This window comes from Haliotis cracherodii, unplaced genomic scaffold (genome assembly GCF_022045235.1).
Source record: "Haliotis cracherodii isolate W230 unplaced genomic scaffold, xgHalCrac1.p SCAF_4, whole genome shotgun sequence".
Taxonomy (NCBI): Eukaryota; Metazoa; Mollusca; class Gastropoda; order Lepetellida; family Haliotidae; genus Haliotis; species Haliotis cracherodii.
The window spans coordinates 34,625,467-34,646,227 of record NW_027266297.1 but is presented as its reverse complement, the minus strand read 5'-3'; the positions used below and the strand labels follow the sequence as shown (position 1 = coordinate 34,646,227).

General features: G+C 38.3%; 1 protein-coding gene across 9 annotated transcripts in view; it reads right to left on the bottom strand.

Moving 5' to 3' along the window:
* LOC139480537 (receptor-type tyrosine-protein phosphatase delta-like) overlaps positions 1-20,761 on the bottom strand; it is a 396,576-nt gene that overhangs the window by 267,836 nt on the left and 107,979 nt on the right. The window contains exons 1-2 of one of the 9 annotated variants that reach the window (XM_071263630.1): positions 5,218-5,456; positions 4,754-4,798 (exon numbers count right to left, since the gene is read on the bottom strand). The exons of the other annotated variants lie outside the window; for them this stretch is intronic. The gene's annotated coding sequence lies outside the window, so the exon portion shown is untranslated. Of the gene's footprint in view, positions 1-4,753; positions 4,799-5,217; positions 5,457-20,761 lie in introns of those variants that run through there. 9 annotated transcript variants of the gene reach the window in all.

Here is a 20,761-nt window from a genome sequence, read left to right as displayed (position 1 = left end):
TCTGGGAAAACAATATCATTAATCGGTAAATGACACCATGAAGCTCGACGTCTCATCTTCATATTCTCCATCAACAATTTGCATGGATCGCTAACCATTCAAATTTTATCACAGACCCTTCATCAAAGCGAGTGCTTGATGCCAGATTAATACAAGAGATGAATGCGATCACGTCAGTGTTAATAACTTCATCTAGATGATTATTTCTTAAATCTCAGCTTTTTGACAACATTGTGATTAAGTGACACAATTAAAGGATGGGAGATGGCCCTGCAGATATGCGTAGGCTTGCTACACAAGGCATGTATTTCATTCCCATCATATGTTCAATTTGTGAAGTTCATTGTGTGTACACTGGCTGACTTTGCTTTAAATGAGTATGGTCATACGCCGCTTTTAGCAATATTCCAGCAAACATCACAGCGAGGGACACCTGAAATATGCTTCACACATTGTACCTATATCGGGAATCGAACCCAGGTCTTCAGCGTGACGAGCGAACGCTTTAACCACTAGGCTACCTGACCGCTCCGACATTGCTTTAAACCATCATGATGACGTCATGCTATTATTATTGTAAGGGATTCTGAGCCATTAATTCAATGGCCATTCGGACCGTGCATCTTGTGTAAGTAAAACTGCCGCAACTGTAGGTCTTTTTGAGAGAAATTATATATCAACTATAATATGGTCTATGTCAGACAAACCACTTGAATATGTTGATTCTCATGATTTTCCATTATGTAATAAGTGTTATAGTGACACAAAACCTCACAAGAATGTTCTCATGTTCAGAGGTATGGCACCTTGATCGAGATAAGAGAAAACATATAAGTCTTCCCCATTAATCTAGTTATTATTTAAAAGACTACTCAAGTCTAACACTGGATTTCTGTTTGTTAACACCGCAATATTCCAGCTGTTTAACTTAACAATATTCCAGCTGTATGACGGTAGCCTGTAAATAGTGTGGACCAGACAATCCAGTGATCAACATCATGAACATCGGGATATGATGACATGCATTAACCAGTAAGTCTGACCACCCGATCCTGTTAGTTGCCTCTTACGACAAGCATAGTCGCCCGTTACGGCAAGCATGAGTTGCTGAAGACCAACTCTAACCCATAACCTCATGTGACTCATGCTGTACTGTGGGTAAAATGGTTGTGATGTTTGCGATGAGTTGAGCAGCACATTCCATAGGGCTACCTCCCAACACCTTAAGAACATTTAATCAAAAGTGACTGAATTTGTTTGAACATCATTTCAGTTATATCCCAGCATATTGTGTGAGGAAAGCCGAAAAGGATGCAGGTTTTAAAAGCTTACCATCTTGGTAAAACCCACAAGTTTGAGTTTGGTGCTGACAAATGAAGAATCATAATCAAACTCCGAGGACAGTTGCTTCTTCTAACCTTCAACACAACGTCATCTTCAACACAACATCATCTTCAACACAACATCATCCTCAACACATCATCCTACAACGCAACATCTTCAACACAACATCATCATGAACTCTATTCTCAGCCACAAATCCTCCAGACCAAAGGGAAAACTCAAAATCACAGTCTTCTGTTTTCCGATAGGATCAGATCCATATCTCTTCCCACCTTGTTCGATCAAAGCCTGCCAATAACTAATCCTCAAGAAACAGAGCAAGTCACCATGACAGCTTCTCAATACCTGAGCACACAGACCCACTCGAGTCCAAGCACAGCTTCCCAAGAATGACGAACTCGCAGTACACCTGGTTACAAATCTTCATTAACGACGTCACAGTAATCCCAAGTGTCATGAAGCGTCTCCTGCTATGTAGCACTTGACGAGGCAGGGACAGCCATCAGTGTGGTGGAGTGACAGTGTTCACAGATCGTTGCGAGTGCCGCAGGTAAATCACTCCCATAATGCAGTGCAGGGAGGTGCACCGAGTGCAGAAGACCCAATCCCTTTGATTTCCAATATTCCGGTCAATCCATATTACTTTGGAAATAATGAATGGTTGGCTCTGTATACTCCCAGTGTTCAATGATGTAGCTCCCATAGGAGTGGCCACATGATCTCAGAAACCATGCCTTACAATCTCTTCTTCTCAATCCATGACAAGGAAAGGTCAAAAAGAGAGAGACTTTCTTCAAACCACTTGACAAATAGCCTTAAATCCTTATACATATTCCCCTTGATCCCATATTTCTGAAACTTATTTAGTCACAACAAAAAATATGTCTTCAACATAAATAGCTACATTTTTGTGAAAAATTAATTATATCGTGTTGATTTTAATGAAATGAGATAAACAGTAATAGCTTGTCCAAGTTGGCTTATGTTTAAGATATAAAAACAAAATTCTTATTCAAGTTGGCTTATGTTTAAGATATCAAAACAAAATTGTTATTCAAGTTGGCTCATTTCAGATACATGATCTTTGTCTACACATATTCTATTTCGATCTAAAATATTAAACAAAATCAAGACAGATAAATCCTAAGCCAAAAGTAGGTATATTCTATCATATCCATCTTGACTGCAACTTCATATCTGCATATAACATCATACCGACTCAAGATATATTGGTTGCTGCTGCAAACTGTAATTCACTTTCGTACAGTCTTGAGTCATACTCGTAATAAATAGGGAAGATTTTCAGTCGAAGGAGCCGTTAATTTCCTTGAATGCATTACTGAGTGGCACCCCTATGACCAGAGCCGGGTCTAGACAGCAATCATGCTATGCCATTGCTAGTCGGCCTGTCAAATAATGCATTTAAATCCGGGGAGGAAAATGTGGGTAATCTATATTTCCCTGTACCTCCAAGATGGCTGGCACCATCGGTAATCACACTGTTGGACACTGGTCTCCTGCATGACGACCATATTGTTAACATACAATAATTTCATATACATTTTATTCCTTCAAGATAGAAAAGCTTTCACTTGGTAAGATATTCCATACAAGTGCTTCCAGGAAGGTATAGAAAAGCTTTCACTTGGTTAGATATATTCCACACAACTGACTCCAGAAAGGTATAGAAAAGCTTTCACTTTTGTTGAGTATTCCACACAACTAGATACAGGAAGGCACAGAAGTAACCATGCAACTGTGACTGATTACTGTATACTATCATTATTCATAGGTTTTCTAGGTATTCATATGAATAACATAATCAGGGCATCAGGCACGTGGGTGATAGATCTTATATCATCGTTTTATCCAGATATAGATATTTACATCAACATCTTGCATCTCTCACATTTACAAACCGTTTACATCCTTTTCAAAACTGCAGAATATTTCTTCACCATCAATTATCAAAACTTGAAACTTGATTTCCCATGACACATATTCCAGAATCCAATCTTGAAGCATTCATCCATTTTCCACATTTAACAAAATCAGCAGAAAACATTAATCATCCTTCTATAATTAACAAGAGTCCATGACCTTTGTTGAACGACAGAACCATCTGCAAACAACATCTTGATCTAGGTGTACTATCCTGACACGAACATGGCCACAACACCTCATTACCTGCAAGCAGGGTTTGCTCCTGTCTCTTCTACCAGCTGACAAACTGGGAGGCAGGATCCTTCTCTCAAACACATCATCCAGGTCCTGAAGGACCTAATCTTACCTCTGGTTGATGCTTCTCAGTTCCCTGGAGAAGAACAACAGACTCCTGCCTTGTAAGAAATCGAAGCTAGGGCAAATATACATAAATCAAAATGGATATATTTGCAGTGCAAGTTGAGCAGGGCATGGCTTGGGAGCAATCCGGTGGCAGGAGAGTGGCATGGTTTGCAGATGAAAATATACAAATATTTGTCAACAATCTGTTGGTAGTCTCTGCACAGCACCTACAGAGTTAATTACAAAGAGGTCTTGTTGGTGGAAATCTGTGTTAGGTTAAAAGCTTGTTATTGTTAGAGAGATAAGAGAGCCAGTATTTGTAAACTGGTCCCCGTCTTGAGAGAATCATTCATCAACAAGCTTCAGGTGGTCCAAATAACCAAATCAACTAATGCCTTTCATTTTACATAAGATAACCATTTGTATGTATTTCTTGAAAATTATTTGTCAGTTCTTTGATAACATAGTTTTTCTGCTTAATTAATTGTCCCATTGGCAATGGATCAGTTGGGTGTTTCTTTCACTTTTCTTAACTCTTGTTTTTCAAAGGCAGCACCAATCATTCAATCCCAATGTGGAAGGAAGCTGTCAAGATGCTTGGTGCCGTTTTCCTTTTATGTTCCATTTTGAAAACAAAAACCTTTCGGGTGTGACATTTGTTTGAGAGCTGTGTAAAAGCACAAAATGGCTTTCAAAGCAATCTAATCTGAGTGGAACTCAATATATTTCACCACCTGATATTTAGGACAACATAAGTTCTATTTTCTTTTTGCAAAACCAACATTTCAAATTTATGGCTAATGGTACATACATCAGATCGATTTCATTTCAAGAAAGTGTCATTTCAATTCTTTGAAAAACATTTTGCGAAAATATATGACCTGTATAACAACAAGTCATAAATATTCAAATATGTTTAACGGAAAAAAACAAGTTACAACACAAAAAATGTAGTTACACCATTCTAACTGAGTAACAGCAACTGAACAGTATATGATATTGAAATAATCTATAAAGATCAGAGATCTAATCATTTTATAACCTACAGCAGTAACAGTTTCCTCACATTTTGACAAAGATAATAAAATATTCATAGAAGCTGATGAGATTTTATCTGAAATACCTTACGAGGCCAGCGCTAGCCATGAGGAGAGATCACTTTTCTTTCCTGAAAATGAGTTAGACGTTTGATTACTCCATGAGCTAAGAAAACATCTTCAACATCATCTAATAACTTTCAACACCAACATCACAATCTGACCTAATTTGCCGACGAAACCACAAAACTTCCTTGAGTGCTTTTTGCAGCAGTTTCAACAAATTACATCAACCCTGTTCTAGCATTGGGAAAAATGCAGTTACATACATTTGTCATAAACTAAACTGTGACACCTCAACCATGATGTCATCGTTTAAGAAATCAACAAGGAAGCAAAAATACCCTTGCAGCCTCAGAGCTCCAGGATCCCTGTGGTAGCGATAATTAACTAGTTTTTGTCTCGCAGCAGAATATATCGTTGAGGAAGAGAAAAGCGCAAGAAGCACTAGATGCAAATACATACAGCAATGATAGTCTTCTATACTAACCTGTCTTTTGCCAAGTGCCAATGTCGCATAAATATGGAGGTGGTAATCCTGAGCAAGGCAGCTAGATTATTCAGTCTATCATGGCAGCTAGATACACAGCGATGTGAATCTATTTTGCCCTCATCTTATCACTGTTTCATAGGAATGCTAAAAATCAATAGCCCAGACTGTTTGGTATGCCTAGGCATCGATGCTAGCCAACTACAACCATAGCCTGATTACTGGGGAAGGCAAGGCGATACATTGATTATGAAAATATAATCGCCACAAAACTTGTCCCTGGTGCCGTAAATACTTCTAAGTGGCCTGTCTGTTGGGAGGCTGCGAGGCGGAAATCATGGCTTCTTATCGTGCATGTCATCTCCTGTCCCGTGCTTTCATTGAGGAGAGGGGAATTACTGGACGTGTCACTAGCAAACTCGGACTCCAACTGTCAATATTCTTTCACTAAAACTTGCTCCAACTTAATCTGCTATTTCAGCCAGGATTTTTGGACCATCACTGTAAATTTTAAGCTTCCATTTAGGGGAGGATATTGTGTCCAGAATGGAAGCTTCCATTGGGCTGGGAGAGGATTTATGCCAAGCATTCTCAACCAATAATAAGATACTTGATGAAGAAAGTTTAGACTTCAGATTTAGACTTGATCCTCTCGTCATCTGTGCTTGGTTGACTTTGGAAGTTTCTTTGAATAAATACTTTCACTAACATGAAAGAATGTGTCGGTTATGGTATTAGAGACCATGATCAACAAAAAACAACATTCAACAGCTTTGAATCAGACAAAATATTTACAAAAATGGATTCAAACAATACTGAATGAGAGTAAGCTTTCATACCTCTCTCTGCAACATTCCAGCAATTTCACAGGAGACATCAACAAAACAAAATGTACCCATGAAGAAATCAAACTCAATTAATTCAACTGAACAAGCAAACACTGGGCTACCCTTGCACCCTGACCTTCGGTAGTTTCCCCTTCCACATCAAACACTGGCTCCATTAGCCAGCAGTAGTAGTCTAAAGGTTGTCAGTGGGATAACTCCACAGCCTTCCGCAATGCTGAAAAGGTCCCACTCACCTGATGTTTAAACCCCTAACTCATTCATCATTCCTAATACAAAACAATGTGGGCCACACAAGAACCTCACACAGAATTTTCATCCAATTTTTAAACACTTATCAGATTTTGACAACTCAGTCAAAAATCAGTTTGGATAAAGTGAATAAAAAGGTAAAGTTTGACTTGGCGCCCATCTGGTTCGTGTTGGCAGTTGAGAGCTGAAGTGGGAGTTGATGAATGCCTCTATTGAACAAATGTCATGTACATTAGGGTCTCCCTGTGGTGCAAGCATGCTACGACAGTCAACAAAAAGATTCTATATTCATAACCCAGAAAACATGTGATCAGTGCACACACTGGTGTGCCTGTACTGTGACTAGTAGGGGACGAGACCCTGAATGAACCCCTTCATCAAGGGAGGGGGAGTTCCTACAGCTTGCTGAGAGACTGATGGGCCAACTTGTCACCTAGGACATAACATATAGTATTCATGTAAAAATAAAAATATATTTTATTAATTTTTTAACAAGTTATACTACAAAATTGAATCCTGATTCTAAGATATAATTAATTGTTCTTGTGTTATTAACTAGGATATAAAAAATAATAATTCCTATTATCTTATTAGAAGTTATTCCTCTCACAAAGGTATTCTTGTTTAGCAACACTGAGAAATGCAAAAGACAAATTATAGAAATTATGAGTAAAATATGTTAGTGGGTAAATCATCAAGAAATTTGAAAGAAAACTGAAACAAAGAAGTCTTAAAACATGAAACGTTTCAAAACATATGAAATAACTGATGGTTTCTTGTGTTGGTGAAACAAATAAGAGATTAAGCTTTGAATTTGTATGTATTGTGTAGGAAAGTTGTCATAATGGCCACTGATGGCCACAAGAAGCATTGCCACCTCGCTATAAAGATGTAGTTACAAAATGAACCATCAAATGGTAAATGTACGTTTTTCAAAAACTTCATCACAATAACACTGGTCGTCTCTCTGAATAATATTCAAGAAACAAATTCCTAATAAATCGTTTCATTAATTTAGATAATGAATATGATAAAATAACAATTTTCCCCTTGAACTTTTGACCTCGCTTATGATGAACAGGAGAAGCAAATTTCATCCAATCCAATCCTTCACTCACTTCCTGGAAACATAGAACACCGCAATCCCACAATTCTTGTTGCTCGAGATGAGCTGCAACATTCCTCCTTTATGCAAGCACACATACATTATTGATTCAAATCTGTACAATTTGTAGGCCAAGCGAAACAGATACTAGCCACAGATCCCAAACTCGGTCATTACAATGTCTCTAATGGAATCAACGATTAAGACTTTATTTCCATACAAACCAGAGCACAGAAATTATCGGAGACTAAAAGGTTTACAAAAAACATCTTCTTCTAATGGCCAATATTCTTTTCCCAACTGATTGGAAGAAAGGACACTACCCTATGCAGTGGAAGAAGCCTGTTCATCACATGAATCAGCAATAATGAAGAGATTCTAACCTAATTAATTGTTCAAATTTCAAATGTTCAAAAATATGTACACAATCAATATGCACAAGAACATACATTATTATGTTATAAAATCATAAAATGATGAATTCATTGAGACAGTGAGTGACATTCTTGGCTTGTATGGTTGCTAATAGAATTATCAATTCTTTCAAGTTGTTCTAAAATCATATGAGACCTTACAGAAGGTGTCCAATAGCTGAAGAACATGAAGCTCAGCAGTTTTGTCTTTTATTGATGTCATAATATAGCACCGAGGGACCAGTTCTCCAAGAGAAGAATCAAAGACACAAGAAAAGCTGGATATTTTACAAAGTATTGACAGTACTAATTACTGAATACTTTGCTGTGTTGCATCTTGAAGTTTTGCTGTTAATTGTCGGGATGAAACAACAAATGGAACTGCTGAAACATAATGCTGCTATCCTTCTTCAACAGTACTTGTCGAATCTTTTAAACAACGTGCAAAGACCTTAAATTCGACATCATCAGAATATTTTTGAAGTAAGAGTCAGTGAGTTGTTTTATGCCGCTTTTAGCAATATTCCAGCAATATCACAGCAGGGGACACCAGAAATGGGCTTCACACATTGTACCCATGTCGGGAATCGAACCCAGGTCTCAGCGTGACGAGCTAACAAATTAACCACTAGGCTACCCAACCGCCCCTTTGGAAGTAAGAATCTACATATAACAAATGTAGGCAGAAACGAGTGGGTGTTTTCTGATGCAGGGGACTTATTTTTTCATCAGAATAAACACATCATTACAATCTTCTCAAACATCCCTTACACAAACATGCAGTGTGGTATTGTCAGCCATATGTTCCCCACACGGTCCTTGTCTTAAGATATGTAGATTTTAACACTGGCGTGACAGTTAGGTAGCAGAGACGCATGGTTATAGTTCACACAGCTGAATATAAACCGACATTCAATAATCTTCATATCTCCCTAGGCAATGAGAGTTATGTTTAAGATGGGAGATAAATGTTATATGCGTACAGAGATGTAAGAGCGTGGAATTAAATATTCAACACCGACTTTGGTTTCACACTGACAACATAACATCAATATTTTCAAGAAATTCTGCTCTTACTGATTACATAAACAAGGTCCCTCAGGCAATTCTGGAACAGATGTATCATACAACAAGGATACAACAGGAATGAGGTTGTTACAGTGCCTGTCGTGAGAATAGCTCCAAGACGGTGACCACCAGGAAATAACAACAATAATCTGTGACCAGGTTGACAATGTGTCAGACTGTTACCCAATGGCATGGAATCCTGGCACAAAGACTCCTAGTTTGTCCACTTCATTCCAATACTACAAAGACTGTGCTAAAACTGTAATATTCCAAGGTAAACAGACATTATCACTCACTCTTGAAAAGGACTATACTAACATCTAGTCTTTGAAATGAACATATTTAACAGAAAATAAACCCAGTTGTTAAAATATAGTTATAAAATATAACTAAGGAGCCCAGAGACTTGCTTTGTTTTCATGATACAGCAGTAATCTAGACTTGCCAAACATTATAGACTTGCATGGGCTGTATTGGATATATTTGCTTCAGGGTCTATATGACAGACTAGAAAAGGACAAGCATGTCTAGTTAGCACCTCAAGAAAGTTGACAGTCTTGTATCCAATAAGCCTGTTCTCCAGATGACCACAGCAGCATCATATCATGACCAGAACACCATTCCCACATGACCACATGCTCAGCAAGGCCCAGAAGGCAATTGCGGTGTGAGCAGATTAATACCACCCAGGCATTCTTTATGAGTGTTTATCCCCTTAATTACACCACCTCCAATATGGATAAGTCATTACCACGCTCCATCATCTGCCTGGTTAACCTTGCCTCCAGATTCCTATGGCTCCGTTTTATGTTGGCTCTAACCTTCTCTCACCTATATGAAACAACTGTTTAATCACCCTCCCAAGCATTCTAATTTGATGTAATCACTTTATCATATTGACTGCTTGTTGTTGTAAATGAGAATCCTCTCCTTATAGATCTTGTACCATTTTGGCGCCGGTACGTTAGCTTCTCTGTGTCTGGACAGTTTATGTGGGGTTGATATCAATATAATGTCTACTAAAGTGCCAATGGTTGGAATAACATGAATATATACCAAGGTAAATATCAATAGATGTACAAAGGCTTGGACTGACAAGTTGTCAAACATTTTGCTTGTTATTTTGAATTATTTAACATAAAACCTGAAACAATTTTCACACAGAAAATGACAAATGTAAAAACATATTCTGATACCAAAAAACAACTGATAATGTCAGGTTGTTAAAAAAGAAATTATACAGCAACAAATTCTACTGCAAGGCAACAGTCAAAACAGTACACAAGGGAGGTGCTGATTGTCTTTTAGAAATTCTGATGACTAAGCATCCCTCCCTCTTTGAATTGTATGGAATAATGCCTTCTCCCCAGTTGGTCTTCAACAAATATTCCAGAATGAGATTCACTGACGATATTCATTTGTAAAACTCACTCTGCAAAATGGTGGCAATTATTGTTGTCACTGCAGACAAGCTTAGATCATGGTACAATTGCACAACTTACGATTGATTTGGGAATTTAATTTTCTTTTGAGTTGCTAGGCAACAGACTTTTGCACAGATAAACACTGCTAATAGGGCATATTTGGGGAGATAACTGTTTAGACAATAGTAACTTCACCACTGAAAATTGCAGATAAAAACATAAATTGATCAGTGTTAAATATAAAAACCTGGAATATTATTTTCTTTGCATCTTAAGCACTATCATTATAAAAGAGAATAACATATCTAGAGCAAATTCCAACTCATTTACAAAGGCTCTTGGAATTTATTTGGTTTCATTACAAGTCTATGATGCCATAACGTTTTTGATTTTCTGACTAAACAGACAATGAATTTAAGTTATGACAATGCCTGTGAACATCAATCTTCCAATGACTACAATAAAACCAACTTATCAGGAACTAAGTATTCCTTCATTACTGCCAAATTTGCATCCATGAAATAAAAGCCGCCATAAAGATTGAATGTGTGCACTTAATGACACTGTGACAGATACATATCAGTCAAGCGGAAACGTTGTCACTGGACCCACAGATAAAAGAGGAGCGGGAAGCAAGCTGCAATCGCCTGTCGGCAAAAGGGTGGACAACAACGCCGCAAAAGGTCTTGCCACAAATGCTCTTGTGCAGGTCCTCTCAATTATTCATCAAACAATGAGCAGGCAAAGTGATGGTAAGCTTTGCAAGAACTTATCCTCCATCTTACCAATCCCGGAATCGTGCCTTGATACGGGCCAGTGCTCTGAAAATAGTTCCATGTTCGCCCTAGAATCGATCAATAGATCTTCAGCGAGAGGACTGAAAAAAACTCTCTCCTAGCATCGCACCATTATCATAATGATACAAGCATAGAGAAGTAGAGGCTTGCAAGGATCAGCCATGAACTGGTGGCTTCTGAAAAAAGTGGGTGGTCAGGAGGTGACTGTCTGGCGTCCAACCTATCATCAGAAAAGCTGGGTTATAGAAAGGGAGAGCTGGTGTTCCAACCAGATGACTCACTCTCCTACAAAAAAGCAACCTACAGTTAGCTTGACAAGTAGGAATTTTCCTCTCCTTTCAAGCATCAAATGTGGTCTGATGTCTTTTGTTTTTCACATCATCGACACAGCGCTATGAGCCTTATCGTGTTTATTCCAAGTACCGTCAAGTCAGTGGATCATGCCTTTGAATATCATGCTTGAATACATTTGACAAATTGAATAACTTTTACTCTGAACTTGGAAATGTTACATGGAGTAAGTGCAAAAATAGTTTTGAGAAATAATAAGGGTAGGGTAGTGGTTGTGCATCCAATCAACATGGAGAAGACAATGTTCAAAGACAAGCTCATTCTTTTTTCCCCACATTTGTCATACATCAGCAACATTGGTAACACGATGCAAAAGACTCCACAAGAAACATTAACAATCTTATCCAAGGAACCCCTTCATCTGCCAATGGCTGCATGGCATCTTTATACCAGGCCTCAAGTAAAATTTTCTAATTTCAAATTTACTTTACAAATTAACTGCTAAGGACCAGCAAACATTTGATTGACATTTCTTAGAAGTTGACGATTACAAAGTCGCCAAAACATTTGGATAACAACTCCTTTATCATACTGTCATAGTGACCTTTCGATAAAGATTTTTACACTGTTGTCAAGGAAGCACCTGTCATGGATACTTAGGTCATGACCTTATATTCAAATCAGTTCTGATCAGTAACATAAACTAATTAAATCTCTCAATGAAGTGCTACTGGATTTACAAACTCAGTCAAATTTTTTTTATCAGACAACAAAATTGATCTGAAACAAATATCTTTCTTTCTCATGCTGATTTGCTGTGGGATATTTCTGGCTAGTTAATTTTCACTCTCTAGACTTGGCTTGATTGAATTAAATGCAGATATTCCCCAGTCAAGATTTTAGGACTGAACAGTTGCTGGTACTAATACTTGAAGTGACCAATCCAGACATGACCCCAATTCCCTCAACAATTCCGAAACAAAGCCGATAATCTGACAACCAACAAGAGAAGTCTGAAATTTCATCTCATCTTGCCCCAAGCTATTGGTCCAGTGGAGGGAGCTGATTACCAGAAGCCTAGTTGGCCATGACCATCTCCAGTGGCTTCAGCCCTACACTAAGATCAACAGATGGTCAGGACAACTAGTCCCACTCTGTTGGACACATTTCCACCGCAGAGGTGGGGCAATCTTTGTAATGGACACTCATTGACTTTTAAAATGAAGAATTTGCATCTTTCAGAATAACAAAGATATCTTTGAGTTCAACGTATCTACCTTTTTTTAACATTTCTGTACAGATGAATGAGTTACTGAAACTGAAATAATATTTTAAAGCGGCATTATGCCCAACTTAAACCTCATAGTTTTCATTTTGAGCTTCTCTATTCATAATCCATAGCAAGCCCTCGTGAGTGAGTGAGTGAGTGAGTGAGTGAGTTTTATGCTGCATTTGGCAATATCCACACAATATCCCGAGTCCCAACGGACACAATTAGTCCCTGATTGGCGAAAGAGGTTAATGACCTGTAAAATTATCTCGTAGCTTTGATGTAGAGTTTTCAGCCCTAGCAGCAAAAAGGGCAAATAATGATTTGTCAATTAGTCAAGCGGCAATTCTTCCATGTCAAACCTTGACAATATTTTATCAAGTTTATGTTCATTTTGTATGGAGGCAAACCCGCTGTGTTGAAACAATTGATAAGACTGGCAGGGAGGAGCAGCAGCATGTCAAATCCTATTACCCTCGTGACTGAAAAGATCCTCCCTGGATTTCCACATTGATTACCAAACATTAAAGACCCTCCTTTCCCCTTACCTCCATAAGTAATGAATACCTTGGGAACTGCCACAGTTGCAGGAACCCCAGCAAGAACGACATACGAGCCTCTTCAAAAGCAAGCCTCTTCAACGAGACATTTCCTCCATTTGTTCAAACTGTCATCCCTGGTTCTGGACCAGGTGCAAGGTGTCTAGGGTTGTATTTTTAGCCGCAGGTATGAACTGACAATGTGGGTAAAGTAGTTGGGTCCTTCAGTATCAACTTACTTGATTAATGCTGACAGTAGAGTTTGTGGGGGTAAGTTTGGTGATATGATGGTGGTCTGTTTTACATGGGGTAAGGGTCCGGAGAAATCCATGAACTTAAACACTAGGCTTTTACCACAGCGCCATGGTGACCTTTTGCTTGTTGATGGAATTTCTGTGAAGGATTACAGACCAGGGAAGTCCAACAATGCTATCTTAGCACTAAGACAATCGTAACACCAATACATTAATATAGATCTATAACCGCCAAAGTGTTACGATCGCTTTGCGGAACAGGGCCCAGACATATAATGTATTTAAACTACCACACCCCAATCACTACCCCCACGAGTTTGATTAACAGTTTCACATTTTATAAAGATGTTTGAATGAAACCACATTAATGTAATAGAAACAGGTGGTCAAGATGACTCTTGATGGATCTATGAAAAGAACACAACCTCTCGAAAAACTTGATATTCATAAGAACATTTGAAGTGGGAGGGAAATAAATGTTACCTTGTGACAGTTGTATCTACAAAGCCATTCCAATTGGAAATGTGAAAGAGTATTGCATGATGCCTCTGTTCACAATATTCAAGCAATGGAACACCAAGAAATACGCTTCACACATAGTACCCATGTTGGGCATCAAACCCAGGCCTTCAGCACGATGGGCAAATCTAACCACTATGCTATCCCACCCCTCCCCTCTAATGTAAATTAACATATGCACATACCTCAATAGAACAGATACTAAGTTCATGTTTCCCTTGACGCATATTGAGCTCTACAAAATAGCTTCAGTTTATCTGGCAACCAATATTTCTTCACATAATGTATTCATAATGATCACTGGCAACTGTTTCTTCTCACATGACACAACTGTCAAAACTAGTTCCTTCATGGATGAGTGAGTGAGTGAGTGTGTTTGACTTTACGCCGCTTTTAGCAATATTCCAGCAATATCACGGCGAGGACACAAGAAATGGGCTTCACACATTGTACCCATGTCGGGAATCGAAACCGGGTCTTCGGCGTGACGAGCGAACGCTTTAACCACTAGGCTACCCGACCGCCCCTTCATGGATGAGGAGTGCCCCAGGAACACAACTGTAGGATTTTAATTTTCTAACACTAATCTAATCTTGGTCAGTATGTACCAGCATTTCAAGCATCCACTCTTATCATGCTATCTCTCATCAGTGCAGTTTCTCACCCTACAGTTGTTTAATTAAGTAAAGCAGGCTTCCATTAACTAGACATGTCAGACCAAATAGAACCATCAATTCTTTTTGAAAATTCTCAGACTTCATCAGATGATGTCTTGATAAGAATCTGCCACAAAATTTGCCAGTTTTACTCAAACATGCGAAATGTGATCAGGGAAAAGGCCAGTACTAATTGTAAGCGCATCTAGACAAATGGGACCAAAGGGGTATTAATAATGGATGCTGTATCTGGAGGCTGGTGGCAGGGAGGCAGGAGGGGAGAGCTCAATAACTCACACAACAAGGGAGGCAGCTTCTCACACTACAAGCCCTTCTGCTGCTGCCACTGCTACTTCTCAGCCCCAGGCAAAGGTGTCTCTTTTACTAGCACCAAGTCTATGGGGATATCAGCCACCACCTCGACAGAGATGTCTCCTTTTCTGACACCTTGTCATGGGGATAGACAAGCCAGTGACTGACATCATGAGCATCAATCTACGCAAATGGGATACGATGACATGAATCAACCAGGTCGGCAAGCTTGACCACGCGATCATGATAGCCACCTTTTACAACATGTGAGTGAGGGAGTTTTTGCAATAATCCAGCAAAATCACGGTGGGGGACACTGGAAATGGGCTTCACATGTGGGAAATTGAACCTGGGTCTTCGGCGTTAACGCGAATGCGAACGCTTTAACCTCTAGGCTATCCCACCACCCTTTTATGACAAGCATGGGTTGCTGAAGATAAATATTAACCATGATTTTCATGGGGGTTCAGTATAACTGCTTTAAAAAACAAAAAACCTTCACATGAATAATACACACAACTTGTTCCTGTGGAGAAACAACAACCAAGGGACGTAAATAAAAGCGACAAAACCCTTTCCATTGAAATCTGTGCTAAAACCAGTCGACTATACGATTCTAACAATATCAGGAGCATGTGTTAATGAATCACCATCAAATAGTGATGACACCAGGTGTTCGCGAAGGTGTAGCTCAATTTGATTAATTGAAGTTGGTTAACAGACATATAGATATAACAGCAGGAAAAAACAAACAGGTTATGATTTCAAGGTCACATGGTGAAGTCATCAAACAGTTCAGTAATCACATGTATTAGAATGACATAAACAAACAAATGAGGCCAGGTGAGCTAACAATTGTCTTAAACTGAATTTCCTAGTCTTAATAAATTCCATACTTCATTCTTTGACAATGTATAAAACAAATGTCGATTGCAATGACAATGCATATTTTATGGGGTTTTTTGGTGTTTTTTTCTTTCTTTTTTCGGGAAAGACAAAGCTTCCTTCAGCATAACATGATGCAAGTGTTCTGAGTTTGAAGTTCAGTGACAAGTCTCTACTGAAGGCATAATTGCCCCAATCAATGGAGGCTTATACAACTCCAACCATCGCAGTTTCTGAAGTCAGTCGTGAGAGAGCCTCAGTCCCAACTGCAGCAAATCTTGTGCAGTCAAATCTCCCTGAGCGCACTCCACTGCAAAGCATCCTTTAATCTTGCTGTTCCGTGGGCAATTTCCAGCATGACACTCAGCACAAATCTAACATCATTACTGCTGTGTAATCCACGATATTTTATTGATTGGTTAGATTTTTTTTCCATGATGGTTTAAGATGACACAGATTTGAAGGAGCTGCCTCCATTTAGATACTCGGCTTTAAGTATGGCCGTTCTCCGCTGGAGAAATCTTGTTTGTCAACATGAGAGTCTTCTTCATGGGAAAAGCTGAGTGTCTGATAGGACGGCTTAGCTCAGATTTAACTACACATAACATTCCTATCTTGCATCGCCGCTATACACAATACGTCCTTTACATTATTATAATGGAGTTCTTTTAAAATATTTTCTATTTCTGTTTCATTAATTACTTGAAATAGGTCAGTTAAAATGCTTTTATCAGATATGATTTCAGCACTTAAACATTCATCTCGAACTTGCTTACTGCCAAAAATAATACAAAGATGCTTCAATATCTTTAATGTCTTATCCATTTCCTATTTCTGTTCATTAACTATGCATCATTAGGAGTTAAAGAATGCTGAGTTGTTACAATTCTAGGTTCAATAGGATTATCATAATCAGCCTTGGTAATATTTTCTTATATGTACATATACTTGAATCAAATGCTACATTTCTTGAATTCAGTTTAATGCGAAATTGATATCTGAAATATAAATTGTTAAATTCATATCTCCCTTAGTTTATTGATGACTCCTGATTTTTATAAGTGGTGACCATATTCTTACCACCAATAATTCTTCTTCTGATAAAAAGTGCTGTTTGGGATTCGGGGGGAACAGGTCCCTAGGCATTTATAATTGTCGAAAGATGACTGAATGGATCGGATGGTCATATGTGGTTGATTCTGTGTCATTGTTTGTTTGTTTGTTGTTGAACGCCGCACTCAGCAATATTCCAGCTATATGACAGCAGTCTGTACATAATCGAGTCTGGACCTGACAACCCAGTGATTGACATCATGAGCATCGATCCATGCAATTGGGATACGATAACATGCATCAGCCAAGTCAGGGAGCCTGACCACCTGATCCCGCTAGTCGCCTCTTTCGACAAGCATAGTCACCTTTTACGGCAAGCATGGGTTGCTGAAGACCTATTCTACCCCGGATCTTCATGGTTCCCAGGTTACTGTACCCCAATGGTATGAGACATTACTCATTGTACCGATCACTGGTTTGTCTTGTCCAGACTCCATTGTTTGCTGACCACCATCATATTGCTGAAATATTGCCACGTGCGGCATTAAGTAACATATCTATTCAGAAGAAACAGTCCAGATGTCTCTTCTACAACACAAGTATTGACTGATTGAATAGGAGCCAAATAGTTGATCTAATTCTCGATCTTAAAACAAAAAATGTTTGTACTTATAACCCAACAAATCACTGACACAAATCACCTTTCCTGTGTCTGCTTCAGCATCCCTGTCACCATCACAGTCAGAGCACAGCAGGCTCTGAAGACATCCTAACCAAGACTAACACTTAGTCAATGAAAACATTTCTTTAAAATAAAAATATAAATTTTCTTCAAAAACCTTTCATCTTTTGCTGCTTTCATACAATGTTTTGGAATTAAGGAAACTAGACTTGGTTTAGTTTGATCTAGACTTGTTTAGGCGTTTAGCAAAAAAAAAAAATATGTGTGTACATATAAATTCCAGTCATGGCACGGAACTAATCCTAACCCTACATCAATGGTTGCAAGTAACATGACACTGTTCCCTACACGTTTCCCCCACATAACATGTTTTATTTTTTCATCCTCCAGAATCTCTCTATCATTTCCAGCTTCTAAATCCTTATCTGTACATGTCAACCATTCTTTTTAGATCACATTATGTAGTAACAGCAGGGTAAAGATTTTGGAGAAGAAAGTTTATTCTCATGAACTTGAGAAATGGCACATATATAATATAATTACAAAAGAATCAGTAGAGCTTGCATACCACTAATTATGCAATTTGACATTTAAATGCCAAGACGTTTTCAGCTACTTGACTTGGGAGCTACAAACTTTTGGTGACAGCATCCATTTAGCCCTGGCTTTAACAATGCATGTGCAATTAAATTTTGACAAGACGATTCTATAAACACAATTACCCATCACAAGACATTATTCTAACTCCTCCAAAAACATGCTCAGCTGTGTAAGAACGTCTGTAAAGTGTAGCTGTAAATTAGCCTAAAAACGTGCATCACCTTGGGTGCAATTAATGCTGATATGGACAAAAAACTCTACTTTACTTAAATGTCATGATGACCCAGGCTTTTCTTCCATTTTCTATCAAAACAAAGCCGTTCACCCATCAACGACACAATCCTGACATCTTTGGTTCATCTCCAAATTTGGATGCGAAATTATTCACCCTGGAGGACCCAATCATTTTTTTGCGAACAAGGACACTGTGTAGCCAGCATCAACATCACGGCAGATAATTGGCTAACTTAAAAATACACACTCCTGACTCACTCGAATGTGTCCAAAACTAATTTTAAGGACAAAGTCTGCAGTTGGTTGACATGGAGGGTCATGGTAATGTACCGTAATACTTTTAGGACGCAAGACTGTTACATCTTACTGATAACTGAAATAATTCAAGAACCTATGCTGCAAAATGAAACATATTTTAATGATGTTAATTATCCTCAGAAGAGACTGATTTGTATTTAGGTGTGATGAATAGTTTAATGGGGAATAGTATTTTGGGGGGTCTGTATGTTAATCCTCAAAACAGATTTTTTATTAATATATTTTACAACTGGAAGTCCAAAGTGCTTAGTTTGGGACAGGAAGGATATCTAAAATAGTAAATGGGCATAATAAGGTTCAGATATTCTTACATCAGGCAAACACACAAAATCACAATTTCTGGTTATATCTTCAAATGTAGAAATTTTCTGAGGTCAATTTAAATTCTTAATTCATATCAGACTTAATTCTAACTCCCTGAAGAATTTCCAGTAAATAATAACAAATCTTAATATTAAAAATACTCAAACGAAAAAAAACCATAAAAAATCATCTCTTCCATTCCCATGAGACTGTGACAGATTTGATAAACATTTCATTCCAATTTCTTTCAAATGTCCCATATGTTAATAATTATTTTAAATGTGAACTCCATGTCAAATTATTCCTTTTTCAACTGTTGTTTTTCTTAATTCTTACCCACAAAACACAAACATGAACATTTTTCAAGAAATCTTTCAAGCATCATAGGCTGCTTCCTCTTTTAAAAAAATATTTACTGAATATATTTGTGTAGACTGCAGCCTCAAAGCCTATAATCTGTGACGTCCTCACATAACCTTTGTCTGAGAACCAGGAACGAAAACATGGCTACTCTCAAAGTTGACAACAAACAATGTTTACATTCATAACTTTTAAATTGAAACAAATTATGAAGAACTAATTCCACATGCTGTTCCTCCACCATAAACAACCCCTACAGACTTGACCCGTGAACCAGCAGAACAAACACTGTTGTCTTAAAGGCAATACCATTTATTACATCCCAAGAAACACATCTTCTCTGGAACCACAAACAGAACCAACAAGCTCTGAAAGACCTATAGGGTATAATGTACACACCACACATATTGCTAAACAACATTAAACCAGCCAAACTCCACAGGATTCGAGAATTTTGTTTTAAGACATTTAAGGAATTTTCTCGGAGTGATGTGCGCAGGTTACCAGCTGTTGAAAGTTAGGGTTACATGAGATGCAGATGCTAATTCCCAGACTGTGTGTTCTGCATGACGGTGATTGTGCATGTTGTTGTTCCAGGTAGATAAACAGCATTGTTGGAGCCGACTGGGTTTCTACACGCTGCTGTGCTACATAGATAAGGCTCCTCACTAAGTTCCACTTGTTCCATGCAATAGGAACAATCTCCTTGGACTTGAATAGATGATGAAAATATTTGCATGAACAAAACATTATTCATAATTGTTTACAGATGCCTCATAAAGATTTTTTTGTTTGTTTGTTGTTTAACACGGAACTCAGGAATATTCCAGCAATATGACTGTGGTTTGGAAATAATCGAGTCTGGACTAGACAATCCAGTGATTGATATCCTGAGCATTAATCCATGCATTTGGGATGAGATGACATGCATCAACCAAGACAGCGAGCCTAACAACCCAATCCCGTTAGTCGCTTCTTACGACAAGCTCAATTGCCTTTTATGGCAAGCATGGGTTGCTGAAAACCTATTCTACCCCAGATCTTCACAGGTTGCCTCATAAAGAAAGAAACTATGAAAAGCATAATGTGTAAATACAAAATGGGGAATGAGTGAGTAAGTTGAGTTTAACTCTGATTTGAACAGTATGTAAGTTATATATAACTGTCAGTTCTGGTGGGAAGAAACCTGAGGTGAGGCAGGGTGTGGACATTAACAATTGGTATTTTTCTGATTGACAAAGGATCATAATTGTACACTCCCCAGGGAGTTGAAAATGAAAATCGAGTGCACACTGATCCATTGACCAGGTAACAATGATGTAGCACCATCAGCATTTACATGATGAATGGAATTTTGCACATCA